Source organism: Ciconia boyciana, chromosome 10, assembly GCF_034638445.1.
Source record: "Ciconia boyciana chromosome 10, ASM3463844v1, whole genome shotgun sequence".
Classification (NCBI taxonomy): domain Eukaryota; kingdom Metazoa; phylum Chordata; class Aves; order Ciconiiformes; family Ciconiidae; genus Ciconia; species Ciconia boyciana.
This window is the reverse complement of record NC_132943.1, coordinates 28,532,655-28,547,758: the sequence shown is the minus strand read 5'-3', so window position 1 is coordinate 28,547,758 and position 15,104 is coordinate 28,532,655. Positions and strand designations below refer to the sequence as shown.

The 15,104-nt window shown below is 36.6% G+C and overlaps 1 protein-coding gene across 5 annotated transcripts in view; it reads left to right on the top strand.

Moving 5' to 3' along the window:
• Window positions 1-15,104, top strand: part of PDE1A (phosphodiesterase 1A) — a 233,792-nt gene that overhangs the window by 11,975 nt on the left and 206,713 nt on the right. The window lies entirely within an intron of this gene.

Sequence of the window (15,104 nt, the reverse complement as noted above, 5' to 3'; positions counted from 1 at the left end):
TAGATGTATGGAAGAGCAAAATTTACTGCACTGTGTTAAGAACTTAATTGATCTGTAAAAATACATAAACCTATTTAACTGGGAATGTGAAGGTTTTTTCACTAGTGGTCTCACTCAGAACTTTTTTTTGGAAGGCAACTAAGTAAGATGTTGGCACATATAAATGACCTATGCAATCTTTTATAATTCAAAGTTTGTATCAGAGATAAGACTCTAGAGGGAGCCCATCTCACAGTTTTCTGCATTGAGAGAAATGGCTTTACAAAGATAATAAAACTATTTCTATTAATGAATAATTTAAAGTAAAATATGTTCTGGCTCTGAGATACAAAAGAAAATATCACAGTACTGTGGGACACTTATTTGCAAACATCTTTAGAAATTTCTGAATTCATGAAGTCAATTCTACCTTACCATTATCTGTATTTTTTTAATACTATGGAAGGTGTACAATAGAGGAATTTTCAATCTTGTGCTTACAAAATAAACGGCAATTTATGACCTTTCTCTTTTGAAGAACTCTAAAGACCCTGTGAGTGCAGCAATGCAGAGGAAAGGTTTGAGTACATGTGTTTTGAGGCATTCTACTTGTGCAGGCAGTGCAGAAACACAAGATTGTTGAGAAGGTCAGAATACAGGATTTTGCATTTGTTTGTGAAAGCCTGTATACTGCATATAACTTCCTACCACATGTCAGTGGACACACAAAATATGCGTCATTCAGTAATAACGTTTTTAGCCATGATTTCTAACTAGCTAGCTGTGTGTCAGTTGACACTGGACAATAGACCTTACAGAATGTTACGGCAGCTTATGGTTCATGGCTATAGTAATTATTTAATTTTAGTCCTTAACCTGTTGATTGCATTTTTTCCTCACTAAATAAAGACGCTTTAGAATTTAGCAAGGTTTTTGTCCAAGACAGATTGTTTAAGGCTGCACCTGCACTGCATGATGTCGTTTCCATCCTGTGTGACTGGGTTTCCTGCCTGTGATACTTCCAGGTGATAGTGCCCACCCAGTCTCCCTCTGTTATGTAGTCAAGATGCACACTCAAATCCATAAGATGGGAAGCATTCCCAGTTTCAGTCTGGATGCAGCTGGACTCACCCAAAGTGAGAGTGAAAGTCAGGATCAGAGGTAAAAGCAGACTTTAGTTTCAAGTGCCCAGCCTTATATTCACTGTGGTGGATACCTTTATTTCAAGGAACTGGGAAATGGAATGTTTCCAAAATTTGTATTAATAGAGAATAGTGGGGAAAAAAATGTTGTTTTTATAAAATACTAAGATGCAGTATTTGTTAATTCTGAGTGACAGCTTCCATATTTCATGTAGCAATTCACAAGGGATTTGGTACTGAAGACATTCAGCATCCTAATTGCTCTTTATGTTTAGTCTCTTGGTTTATAAATGATGGAGCTAAATCCATCAAAATCTGTTTACAAAGACAGTGTTCAGTATTAACTGCTTTTTACTTGCATTCAAATCACTCTGTCATGCTTCTAGCTAACAGCAAGGATTTTTTTTCAACACTTCACATTAGCAGATTATGCAAGTGTGTACTGCAACTTATTCACAGGGTAACTTGTATCAACATGGTATTTACAATTCAAATAGGAACAGAGATGTATGTAACTTATCAGGACACACTCTCTCCATCCATCTGTTACCCTGTGCTCTTAGGATGCTGCATAAACTTAGAATATTCAGAAAATACTAACCCAAATGTCTTTCCTCAGTGTATGTACCATTTGTCACCATGCACTATACTTGTGGTTTAGTCCAGACTATTGTGGTTTAGTCCAAGGTGCCTTCTACTCACAAAGAACTTGACTGAAGTAGCTTTGCTAAGATTAATAGGAAATTACTCCTAATAGTAAGAAATCACAGCCTCTTGTGCAATTTTTAAAAATTAGCAGCTGTTATGGTTGTTTGTGTATGTATTTTAATATATCAGAATATATGAATTAAAAGATTGTATACATTTAGTGCAAAGCTATTATATTTTTTTCATGGTTTGAAGAGTAGTCAGTGCTTTTTCTGCTCTGTCCTTAGCACAGAATGAACACAGAACTGTTAATTTTGTAGGCCTTTGTGGTGCTTAGTATGGATGTACAAAAGGTTTGTAGATATCAACCAGCTGATTTTCACAACATTCCTCTGAAGCAAAGGGATATTTCTATTCCCGTCTTAAAACTGGCAATATGATACTCGGATTAATACTGGAGTAACAAGTAACTTTATGTACACCTTTAAGGAAAATAAAAAGCAAAAACTAGTAGCCTTCTGAAACTGAACATTAAGTCTAGATGCATATCTTGTTCTAGTTCCACCTATACTGACAGAGGTTACCAGCACTCCTGTTTTCCTGAAGGGCTGTGACATAAGCAATTTCTTATCCATTAGAGTAAAAATAAGCTGGGTTATTTTAAACAGTAGGAATATAGTTCTTCTGACACAACTCTTCTTTCTTACTAAAATGGACCAGGGTATATTATCATTCAAGCAAATAGGCAGCAGATTTGGAAGGTGTGACACCCTATTTGAAGAAGGACAACAATAAGCAGCTAGGGACAGAATGACCTATTAAACTCTTCAGCTGACACAGTAACACCAAGAAGAGACTATAGTGCCAAGTTAGCAGGTTACTTGCAGCCTAACAAACTGTCATGTTAGGAAATCTTTTGTAACTACCTATCACTTACTAGCCTCTTCCATTTACAAAATAAGGTGTTAGTTTGCCCCACAGAGGCATGTGAATCCCGGTTCATTTTTGTCAGTTCCCTGCCCAGCCTTCTCAGTCTTCGCTTACCTATTGTCTTGGGGGATTTGGCTCTAAAAGGCACCTGATCGTACTGTTCAACTAAGCTCTTTCTGTTAGATGTGAAGTATAACGAGCTCAAATGGGAGAAAGTCTTTCTCTAAAGAAAGCTTTCTCTAAAGACTGGCTGTGGAGGCAGGTTCTTGCGTTATATGGAGAAAGGAGCTTCCTGAATTATGGCCAGCAGGCTGTAGGCTTCTGAGTGTTCTTCAGATGACAGTTGACCTGGCTGGGATTAATGTACTGAACAGTATTCAGGTGTTGGTGGAAGGCTGTACTTGCCAGTTTTCAGTGTCTGAAGTTCAAGTTCAGAGAGTCTGGAGAAATATGCAGACTTGTGGATCTCAGAACTTTCCCAGCAGCTGAAGATAAAGATTTCTGCATATGAGTGAGAGAAAGAATCTTTAACAGAAGTAACAACTCACAAGTAGTGAGGGACTGAGGTTAAGTAGCTATGAAAATCTTCTGAAAGCATAATTTGGAGGAAAAAGCTATTTACTTGTTTGCATGATTGACAATTCCATCACTAGCATTTTACACAGCTTAAAAGCTCTTTCCATTAGACAAAGCAAAGTTAAGTATACGCTAGTCCTGCATCATACTGATGCATTTAGAAAATAATTCTAGCTTTCTGTAATTGTTTACATGAATAACAAGCTTGAAAGAAAATTACTGAAAATTAATTGGTGAATCTGCTCCCAGTCATGTATACAATTGTATTTGAAGACAAAAATCTTGAAGTGTCCTTCGAACAAAATTGTCTTACATTTTTATAATAAAGGTGATTGCTAACTTGCAGAAGTAAACCATAGCAGGGTTTTTCCACTTGCCACAAAGCGGGGGGAGCGGAAAGTTCCAAGTACCTGCCTACTTGTTCCATGTACTATTCTTATGTAAAGAAGAAAACTCATAATATGACATTTCTTATGTATTTATGATTACTCTGAGCAATATTTTGTTTGCATTTCCTCTCTTTGCTGTGTGAAATATGGAAAGGGTGGAGCTTCAGCTGCAATAAGAGATCCCTTGGTAGAACCTTGTATTATTACAATTAGTTATCTTGACCTGAAGGTGTGGAAAGAGAAATAATACACTAATGGAAATGTGTATTTAAGCATAGCTACAGAAACCTGTGTTATGGAAATAGCATGTCCTGTGCCCTGTACTGCCCCATGTAGTAACTAGAAAGCTTATGTGGGCTTGAGTTTATTTGGCTGGACTCTGATGAGGGATTTTGGTTTTCTACTGCTGCGAGTAAACACCATCTTCTAGAGAATGGGCTCTGTTTAAAGAAGAGCAACATGCTGGCCAACATGCATGAAATATCGGGTAAACAGATGATGAGCCTTGCTCCAGTGCCTGTCTTATTCTAGCTGATTCACAAACTCGATACAAAATTTGCTGAAGGATTTTGTTTAATCCAAGTGATCGGGACACATGTTTCTACAATAAAATGTCCAGGACTGCATTTCAAAAGCTGTGTGAATATAGATTGATGTTTTCACTATACATCTATAATCAAAGATTAATTCCAGAATAATATACTTATTTTAACTAATTATTTACTCTACACTGATTGTTTAATATCTGTTTTGAGGCATTATTTTTGTGAGACTCGATAGTTGTTGTTACTGATGTCAGTATAATCATGAAGATATATGACTAAATATACTTGAGAGGTATGCAAAGTAAATTTCAGTGAAATATGGCTCATTTGACGATTATTTTTTGTTTTGTGAGAAAGAAGAAAGCCAATACTTGTGATTTAGATGTGAATTACACATTTTCTCCATCGTAAGGAATTTATAAGGTAATTGTACTTTCCTTTTCTTCGAATCCTTAACCAGATGTGGGCTTCATTATCTTTACGCAGATGCTTTTTGTAGACTGTTATGTTTTATTGAACAGTAATTGATTTCTTACTGTATAAAGACATAACTCTATAGACTAAGCTGAATGAAAAGGAGTATCATAATCACAACTTAAGTTATCTTAAGCTAGAGCGTGATGAATCTGTGGAAGAGGGACAACAATGTAGGGGTGACCATGAAGTTAGGAAGTTGCAAAAGTAAGTTTTGAAGGGTGTCCTCTGTGATACTAACAAACTAGGAGCCCAAGGGGGACTGACAAGAGTCTTGTCTTGACCACTGTTGATCTTGCTGGTTTGCACCGTATTATTTGGTGATCCAGAGAGTTTCCTCTCTCTTCTCCCCTTTCTCCAGCCCCAATGTAAGGAATTGGCTTCAATGGTTCTCCCCTTCCTCTGAAAGAATGAAGGTTGAATGTGGAAGAGGGAGATGATGTACTTTATTAGCAAATATGAAATTGTTGTTTCTTCTTGTGATATTAAATCTCTTCAGTTTCAGGGTTGGGATGACTTGCGGTGTTTTGAATATGGACAGGAATTTCTGGTGATTGATAGAACATATTTTGATTGGTTTGGTTTGTCTCATTCTTGTCAGTGGTACGTTATCCACTTCAAAAGTAATCTGGCAGTTTTATCTTCTGAATTCCCTGCTGTTCTACCTCATATTCAACTTAACAGTTTCTGTGACTGTCTTGAAAATTAGATTGTGTTTTGGTTACTTAAAATATTTGCTTTCCTATTTAAGAAATAAAGGCCTAATCCTGCTAAATGGTGAACAGCTTCCATTGTTCTAATGACTTTTTGTGCCTCATGTTGTGAGGAATACTTGAGTGAACCCTTTTTAAAGGTAACTTTAGCTTTCTGTAAGCATGAGGTACTGCCTACTGCATAACAGTACAGGAAAGCTTAGGTAATATTATTAGCAAATAATCTGATTTTCCGTGAAGATCAGTATGACTAAGGGGTTCAAAGTGATTATTGATTTTTTTTTTATTCCCTCATGTGGAATCTTGATTCCACTAAAGCAAGGATATTTACAGGATTTGACCAAAAACTTTCAAAATATGCTAAAACTTAACATTCTGTAATGTGTTATATTTTATATCCTTCATCTTACTGGGGACTAGTACTAGTCTCCAGTACTAGTGCTGACAGATAAATTCTCCATTGTCATTTGTAGGAAATATCCTATTGCTACTTATGCAATCAAAATATATTAGATTTTTTTTCCAAATCTTTGTTTGCCATGTGCATTTTATGTAGACATTTATTTTCTAGCACATACTTGGGGAGCACTGCAAAAATTCTGATTGATTGTCTTAAAGTCTTCAAAAAATACATCTCTTTGCCTGATTTGAACATTAATTGTTCACTTTAGAAAAGGTCATGTTACATGGAAGTCTGATTTTAGAAATTTTTTCAGAATCTTGCGTATCCAAAGATGAGTAAGAGCTATGTCTAGCATTACTTTTGACAGAGGACATAGTTTCTTCTTTATATAATTGTAATTCCATAAGCTAATTAATTATTTTTGCAAATTAAACTGAAAATGGGTACTGATAAATTATATTCCAGTGCTGATTAACAGTGTGGTCTAGGGTTACTTGATTATATGCATTATGTATTTGTTCAGAAAGGACAGATAGAATGTGTCACTTGCAGCATGGATAAATTGCTATTGAGATCATTGTTCTGTTTTTCAAAAGCAACCATTAAAGATAAAGGCTGGTCTTTCAAATATGTTGCAAGCGAGATTAATGCACATACAGAAATGGAGAAAGTACTTTCTTTAGAGACTACAGAATTGTCTAACAAGTACAGATTAATGTGATATACCTAAGTCGAGCCTCAAACTATGGATAACTTATTCTTGACTTGATCTCTTTGCCTTGTATTTGCCATTCTAAAAATTGAATTAATGCATTAAAAATGCTGAATGCAAGGAATCTATATCCTTTTATTCATCTGTGTATTATGTTAGAGAATTCCAATTGAACTGCATATAAAAAATTTGAATATGTAGCAATATATTTATACACATATGTATATATGTACATGTGTATACACACATATATAACTATGATGGACAATAGAATTTCCTGTCCCCTCTGCTTTTTGTGGAATCATTGATACTTTTTTCGAAGGAGATCCTTTTTTTTAACTATAGTATCACTTGGCATATAATTTTAAACAGATATTTCTTCCTAAATATTACTTTATGATAATGGGCATTGCAGTACCTTCTACAGAGCTGTGACTTTATGGTGTGCAGGTTTGTTTAACAAGACTAACCACAATGACCTGAGTGCATGTTTCTGAAGATACAGAAATCACATGTAGGTTAATGTTAACAGGGTGGTACAGCAGAGAACAGTAGAAGAGCGCTTAAGTCAGGAGAGAGGAGTACTGCATTAGATATTTCAGGTGACAGGAATCATATATATGTGTTTAATTTGCTTCTTTTAGTTATGTGCTGCAATGATAAAGGCTACTCTATCATTTTAGAATTTTAAAAATATTTTTTACCTGTGAAATGCAGCTATTTTTCTAGCATGGATTTATGGCCATTAACATCTTGCCATTTCATTTTTAATAGGGTAAGATCAATCTGTTTCTGCCTTTTATAGAAGTTCAATTTTGTATACCATACATGGTGTTGTAACTCAGAAGACAAAAAGGCAACAGGTATCACAAAAACATTCCACGAACAATTGCCCTTTTTGGTTAATATATAGGTTATACATAGTTTTGCAAAGCATTCTTAGGGGCCTTTTTATCCCTGTGGTCTGAGTTGAGTGACTATAATGTTATATGTCATGTGTGTTGTCTAGTGAGACTACTAGAAACTTGCATTTATTAAAATGGGAACTTCCTACTGTTAGAAACACCTTTGTAGTGGACTGGTCAGATTAAAGTTGTGGGAGAAACCAAGGCCACTCCTGTATTATTAGCTTTTTAATCAGAATGAGTGGAGCAAAGTTGTGGAGAAAACCTGTGCGTAGACTGGTGGGAGAAGGCAGAAAACCATGCCCTCTTTTGCACTAAAGAAAAAATGCCAATAGAGTTTTATAATCTGGGAAGAATATGTAGATTGGTGTGGTGCGTTTAGCTGCCAATTCTTTTGGACTACTGAGTGCTGGGGAGATGCTGTGAATTTGGAGATGCCACTTTCTGGAGAATAAACTTCCAGTGGCAAGTAAATGCCATTGGCAGTTAGAAAATGGGAGGAAATAGGGATATAGCTATCCAATAGTTTCAAATGCATGCATTTCCTTAAAGATGTTATCTTTCATTATACAAGTAGTGGCACTGAAGCAGTCCTGCACGAGTGAATGTTGTAGAGCTCAATAATGTCTGTATATGTCTTTTGCATCCTTTTCAAAGGCAGGATGTTACATAGCCATACACTTACACTAGGAATTCTTCCTGTTTTCTTTCATGTCTAATACTGAATATGTAACTGAAGTTCCATTCAAGACAGAGAGCTGAAATCTAAGAAATTCTAGGATCAAAATTCAGTGTTATGAATATCTATAATGTCAAGAATTGGAAGGATTTAATTAAATCCTTACGCACAGTTGAATACCTCGTGAATTTCATTTCAGTTGCAATCAAGCATCTACAAACGGAGTTGGTGTAATCGCAGGTTTTGTGACATTTGATAAAGGATTTTTATTAGCAATCTAAATCAGCTACAGGATTTGAGAATACTTCTTCATTGCGGCTCTTGCAAGTCCAGTAGTAAAAGGGGTTTTATTTCATGGGAAGTCTGGTTGGTAGGATGTTTTAGGAAAGGAAGTTGTTTAAGGAGTAAAGATCCTAAAGTTGTCATTCAGCGATAATCAAACAAAATGTTAAGATTTAATGCTTGAGTTTTTTGTGCTTTTATGCAACTGCAAGAAATTGGACTTACATTTCCATTTCCTTGGGGAACTGTGGGCTCCAAAGTGCTTGTATCTTTTAAACAAGCCACGCGTCTCCAAAAAAGGCAAAAATGTCATAGGAATGACATTTTAAAATAAACTGTGTTTTTCCGCATTAAAGTTTCTTGTTGAAAGGCATAAGTTCCCTCACCCCCACCCTCTTATGGTAGAAATAGACACAGTTTTGCATAACCACTTCTGCACGATAATTTATCATGTTGGTCTTGAATACACATAAAAACGTGACTACAGAAGAAATAGAACTGAAGAAATTAGATTGTGCTTTTTGGTCAATAATGAAATTGAAAAGCTTCGGTTGCAGATATATCCAAATTATGTGAAACAGTTCAGATGTGGTTAGTTTCCCTGAAGAACCCCGAGCAATGGTAATGCTTCAGAGAGATATGAAAGATGGCTGTACCATGGAAATATATTGAAAAGACAATGAAATTAACAATTCAAACTGCAGATCCTTTAGTTTCTCTACTTTATGCACTGAGGTTTTTTCACTGATTAATTCACTCCCCAGCTATGATTCATTCAATAGCATACCCAGCCATTGCTTTCATGTCTTGGAGCACTGACTGCAGAGCTACTATTTTGGTCTCCAAAGCAAGCTCTCAGTTTTATGAAGTGTGCACCATTTATACCAAGTTTCACCTCTAGAATGACAAGAACAGTGTTACTTTTCACTTCAGTAAACTTACGGGCTTAAAGAAAATCATAAGCACTGCTCTATAATCAAAGATGTGTTACTGAACCGAGTGTCTCTGATTTTAATTACTAAGGAAATGTTGGCCTTTTTTCAGTACATCTTAATTGAGGATAGATGATGTACAGTCCATGGCTAGAATTTCCATTCAGATTGTTTAACTAATACCACATATCTGACATCGGTGTTCTTAAGCCAGTCCTCTACTGAAGAGAGATCCTGCCTTCCCTTTCATCCTCTGCCATGCATTTTGCCCTGTCCTTTGGGCTGTTGCCAAGGGAGCACACTGTATGCTGGAGCAAGGAAACATGCTGATTGAAAATGAATCAGTTTTTATCTTTTTTTTGCTGGCTTAGTTCCAGCCAAATCAGTTTCTGATAAGCTCACCATGTGGCTGCGCAAATGCTTGCACTAATACAAGGGAAGCGGTAGTAATACACTACTTAAGGTAAGGGGAAGGAGCTTTCCCCTTTAGGTAACAGTGTGGTATTAGATCAGATTAATGTTGTCCATTGAAGCACATTCTTTGTTGTCTGGCATTAAAAAATTAAACAAACGAAAGCAGTTGCACTCGTGACTGTTCTGTCTAGGGTCCTTCAGAGGGTTGGAAGTCTCTCACCTTTTCTAGTTTCACTGCTGCGCTTTCCCAATGGGATCCATTATAACAGGACTGTACGGTTGATGCACGGTGAAGCATGGCAATTGAAAGCTCCTTCCTTTCCTAAAAGTAAAGGTCTGCTGTTGTTGCTGTGTGAGGGAAAGAGGGGTCTTGTGTGCACAGGCATTTTGCCCTATGTCTGCAGCAACAGTTAGCCACTAATATAGTGATGCTGTTGGAGCTTTAAGTGAGAGAAAGAAAGAAAGCTGGCTTCCAGGAGAGGTAATCACTGCTATTAACAATGTTAGTGTTTGTAGTGTTGTTGTCGATACTATTTTTTGTTTATATCAGTAGTTAAATGATTGGTTGCTGTTACCCAGACAATTTCCTGTGTTAGACATTTTTCCTGTCTGTTTAATTCTTGCTCCTTGCCATCCTCAGTAAGCTTCTCTTCTAAAACTATCCAGCTCTTAAAGGAAATAATTTAATATCTGTGTTTTAGGCATGCAAGTTATCTTCCATGGTCTAAGTTGCACATTTGAGTCGGGGCTCTCAGTGCATCTGGCAGTAGAGATTCTTGCTGCTTCTGCTCCTTTGTTCAGAAGCATTTTTTTCCAACTTCCTGATTTTCTTAGTGGGATTTTAATTTTGTGTTGACATAGCAGTAGCCTTTAGAGGTACCAAAGATAGGTCCAAGCAAGATCTAGAGGTGGAGCCTCCTTATTTTTTAAAACAGACTTGTTCATTAGCCAGTCCCCGCACTCAAACTGATACTCCCCAACCTCCTGAACATCTCTTTATGGAGAAGTGCCACATCTAATCTGACTAATTTGTGTCCAGATGTGTGACGGAATGGAGCAGGTCTGGGAGTGAAGAACTGCTGCCTTCTGTTCCTGCTGGTCTGTGATAGCATCTACTTGCAGATGCTTATGTGTGTCAGGTGCAATGCCAGGCAGAGTTGCTTACTTCTTGCTTGGGCTGCTGATTTCCTAGGAGAAGCGAAAGAAGCTGAGAGGTTTATTTTGGTCATTAAAGTCAATGGCTGTTTCTGTTCTTAGTGTATATTCAAGTAAGAAGTTGCCGAGTTAACATTTGGTTTTTAGAGCTTAATTGTAGTTTTTTGGGGTTTTTTTGTTTTGTTTTGGGGTTTCTTTTTTTTTTCCCCTTTTTTAATATGCAAAAATTAAGATGCTTTATGGAGGCCTTCATCCCTATGTGACTGAATGTGGGGAGACTGAATTCCACGTTAAGAACAGGTAGAAAAGAAGCAAATCCTACAAAAAAGGAAGTATTTACTGTATTTGTTCTGTCAAAAAATGTATGTGATACAAGTATGTGACTGACTTTTTTTAACCAACAATTTATTGTTGTTTGCCAATCCTCTAAGACTTCCTGATTCTTTGCCAAATCTATAATTCATGTGATTTATATATTTATTCTTGTAACATGAGCTTGCTCAGGGATATAAATCATTCCTTTTTTTTAGGGTGAGAGACTCCCATGGTTATGTTTTGGTAACTAGAATAATAGGGCCTCAATTTAACTAGAAGCAATACAAAGCAGCCTTAGATATGCTTGTTTTCAGGCAATATTTCTAATGCAGTACTCCATGTAACTTTTGATAATCCTTTTAAGTAAGAAACCCTTAACCCCATATATGCAATAACATTTTTACAAACTTATAATTCATCTCCAGTCTGTGAAATACATGTTATCCATTAATACAGCTATTGCTAGATGATGTTGCTATTATTCTCATTTTTCAAACATATGAAAGGTTAGACACAAACGAAAAGATGCGTGATGAAATGCAAACATTCTGAACTTGCTTGGCAGTGAATCTTAGATTGTTTCATGTAAGGATGCTTTTCTCCTATTTTCTTCCTTTATACTCTCTCCAACCTTTAGATATTATCCGCTTTTCCAGTTTTGGGATTAATGGGAGCTTTGAATGTTTTTAAGGGGAGGGGGAAGGAAGAAAGACATTTTAGAAGATTAAGTTCTGAATTTTCTTGTTAGAATTGCAGGATTTCTGTAATAGGAACAGGAAACAATGAAATGAGAGTACAACAAAAGAGAATGTGAGAGGCATATTGTTGATGATTAAATCCAGGTACTTGAGAGACAGTCACTGCCAAAACTGATACAGTTTAAGGGTCTTTTATATCTTAATTACTTGGAAGAAAGGAAAGGTCATTTGCATGGCATGCTCTCAGTCTTCACAAACCATTCTCTGAAACATGAATTTCGAAGTGCTGCTAAAAATGTATCCTTCCTGCTTGTTCATACCTTTTGAAGAGACAGACTTAGGCACATTTCCAAAGAACTATTTTGTGATTTTTTTTTTTAAGTTTTAGAGTGTATGTGGGTGATGATATGAAAAAAAAAAAATACAAGGAATCTTTTGATGGAAGGTGTTTTGAGGTCAAATGAACTGAAATGCACTCATGGATTATTCTCCTTTCTTTGGCCATTTGTTTGATCCTTATTTTTATAATCAGTTTAATGAAAGTAAATGTAGGGACTACTAATATAGTTTCATTCTTTAAGATGGTTGAAAAATTAATTGAATAGGCAGAGGATTAACAAAAGCACTTAGTGTAGGACATATACAATTTTTCACGCTGCATGGTTTCCATTGGCTGTATGCTCCAAGGAGTCAAGTTTGCATGTTTCCTTGCAAGCACATGAGCACAGGCTTCTTAGTAGAAATTTTGCATCATAATACCTAAGCTACTGATACTGGCCTCTATGAAGTACATGGAATGAAGAACAAATGAAATAAATAAAAAAGTTTAATCAAATTATCCACTCATCACTATTTTCCAATTTTTAACATTAGAACTGTAAATTCTTCAGGTAAACCTAGTTACAAGAACCAGCATCTGGAAAGATTGCAGTGATCTGAGTGGTGTGGGTTGTGGTTTTTTTGTTTGTTTGTTTGGGGTTTTTTTTTTGGTTGAAACAGTTTTGACTTATTTTCCTGCCTTACTGATTTTGCAAACATTCAGATGCTACCTGATTTTTTTCATACTGGGGCTATTGTAAGCTTTGGAAATTTCTGGAGGATTTTTACTAAATGATTATTGACTAGTTACTGTTTCTCCTAATTTGTTTTTTTTCCAAATGTGAAACTGTTGTGATTAGTCTTTGGTAGGATATGGGTATGTGTTAGAATTCCCAGATGTTATGCGATAATTTTGTTTTACATCTCCAGAATAATCTGGCCAAAAGCAGAAGCACTTCTGGCCCTGGGCAGAACATCACTGTCCCATTCCTGCTTTTTGCCTTGTGTTCCTCTTGAGCTGAACGTGGTTTGGCCAAACACAAGATTCAGAAAAGGTTTACTTTATAAAGACATTACTCTGATTAATACCGGTGTGGCAGAAGAGTATTGGGTAAGAGTCCCTGTGGGCCAGCCTGCACATCTGTTTGGAGCAAGAAACCTTAAAGTCTGAGCCTTAAAGTCTAAGCCATATAAATTGCTTTATTGCTGCAATAAAGTTCCTTATTATGAGAGAGGATGGAGTTCTCTAAAGCACAGAACTGGTATTTCAAATATGTCCCATAGAGTCCAGCATTGTGCACAAATTAATTGGGATTCATCGTCTCACATTTATATGCTGTAACAATGATTCAGGAAGTTTCATAGTAGTTCAGAAGCATCTTGAATCCTGAGTTGTTTGTTGACCTTGGTGCTGGCAGTTTCAACATATTTTTTCCAGTTCAGCAGTAGATTGTAAATCAGCTATACTCCGGCAGTTTGCCGGTTTCTCTGCTGATATGCATGTACCTCAGAGGAGTCATTTGCAAATTTAATTTTGAAAAAATTAAACTGGATAAAGCTCTGAGCAATCTGGCCTCCTAGGTGACCCTGTTTCGAGCAGGAATTGGGACTAGAGTCCTCCTGAAGCCCCTTTTGACCTGAATTATTCTGATTCTAAATGGAAACTGTATATATCCCAACTTTTTTTTTTTTTGCTTTATTGTTGATCTATTTTTCCCCAGAATGGCAGTGCAGGAATTCAGGTTTAGGAAATCCTTCCCTTTGTGACCATTCCACAGTCAAGAATCTTGCAGAGTACCAGAAACTGGAGTGGTTGCATAGGCGGACCTGAGAACTGATTTCTACCCGCTTTGACAATAGAAATATTTGTTCCACTGAATAGCACAGTTGCCTTTTCCTTTTGTCTTTCATTGTGGCTTTTGACATGGATAACCTTAGTTTAGAATCATGGTCAGAAAGGGGGGCCCTGTGTTACCCACTGGCATTTTCTACATTGTCCTGTCATTTGCAGTTTGGGTCTGTGTATCTTTTTAGATAAAAGCAATGCATATTTTTTATGCTCATAAAGTAACCATCCCTTGGGACCCATAACAAAGTAAGGACATATACTGTCCATCTTCATCCCTTCTAGGTATAAATATTTTGGTCAGAGGTTGCACATATAGATTGCAGATGCTCCCTTTATGTCTCCAAAGACCAGCACGTCAGAACTGGCCTTGACTACTTCACAACGAAGAATCAAAATTTCCCCTTTGAAACTACATGGGAAAAGATCTGACAGCACAGGCATGTATAGTTTCTCTTGAAAAATACCTTCGTCTGTTCTCATTTTGGCATTACTTATATGATCAATTCTTAATAGGGATAGGCAGTTTAGTAAGCACTTCTGTCATGAAAGTGGTGGTCAAACACTGGCACAGGTTGCCCAGAGAGGTTATAGAGTTGCCATCCATACAGATATTCAAATCTCAACTGGACATGGTCTTGGGCAACCTGCTGTAGGTGACCCTGCTTAAGCAAGGGGGTTGGACCAGATGATCTCGATGGGTCCCTTCCAACCTCAAACATTCTGTGATTCTGTGAAAGTTTCCTTGCAACAGGAGAACTGCAGTTCCTGTATTGGATTGTGTTTATACTGTCAATAATCCTGTCTTGAACGATCTCAACTTTTTTTTTTCACTATATACATCATCCCTAAGGCATTTAATCACAGCATAATATTCTGCTATTGATTTTCATTCAAAATTCCTGTTGATTCCAAGGGGAATGATGGCAGAATATGACTCTGGAGAGATCAATCAATATCATACTCAAGTCTCCTAACACCTAATTTCCTACATGACTGAAGCTCAGCACTTGTAAAATTTACTGCCTGGTGATATTTTTAAAGGGCCA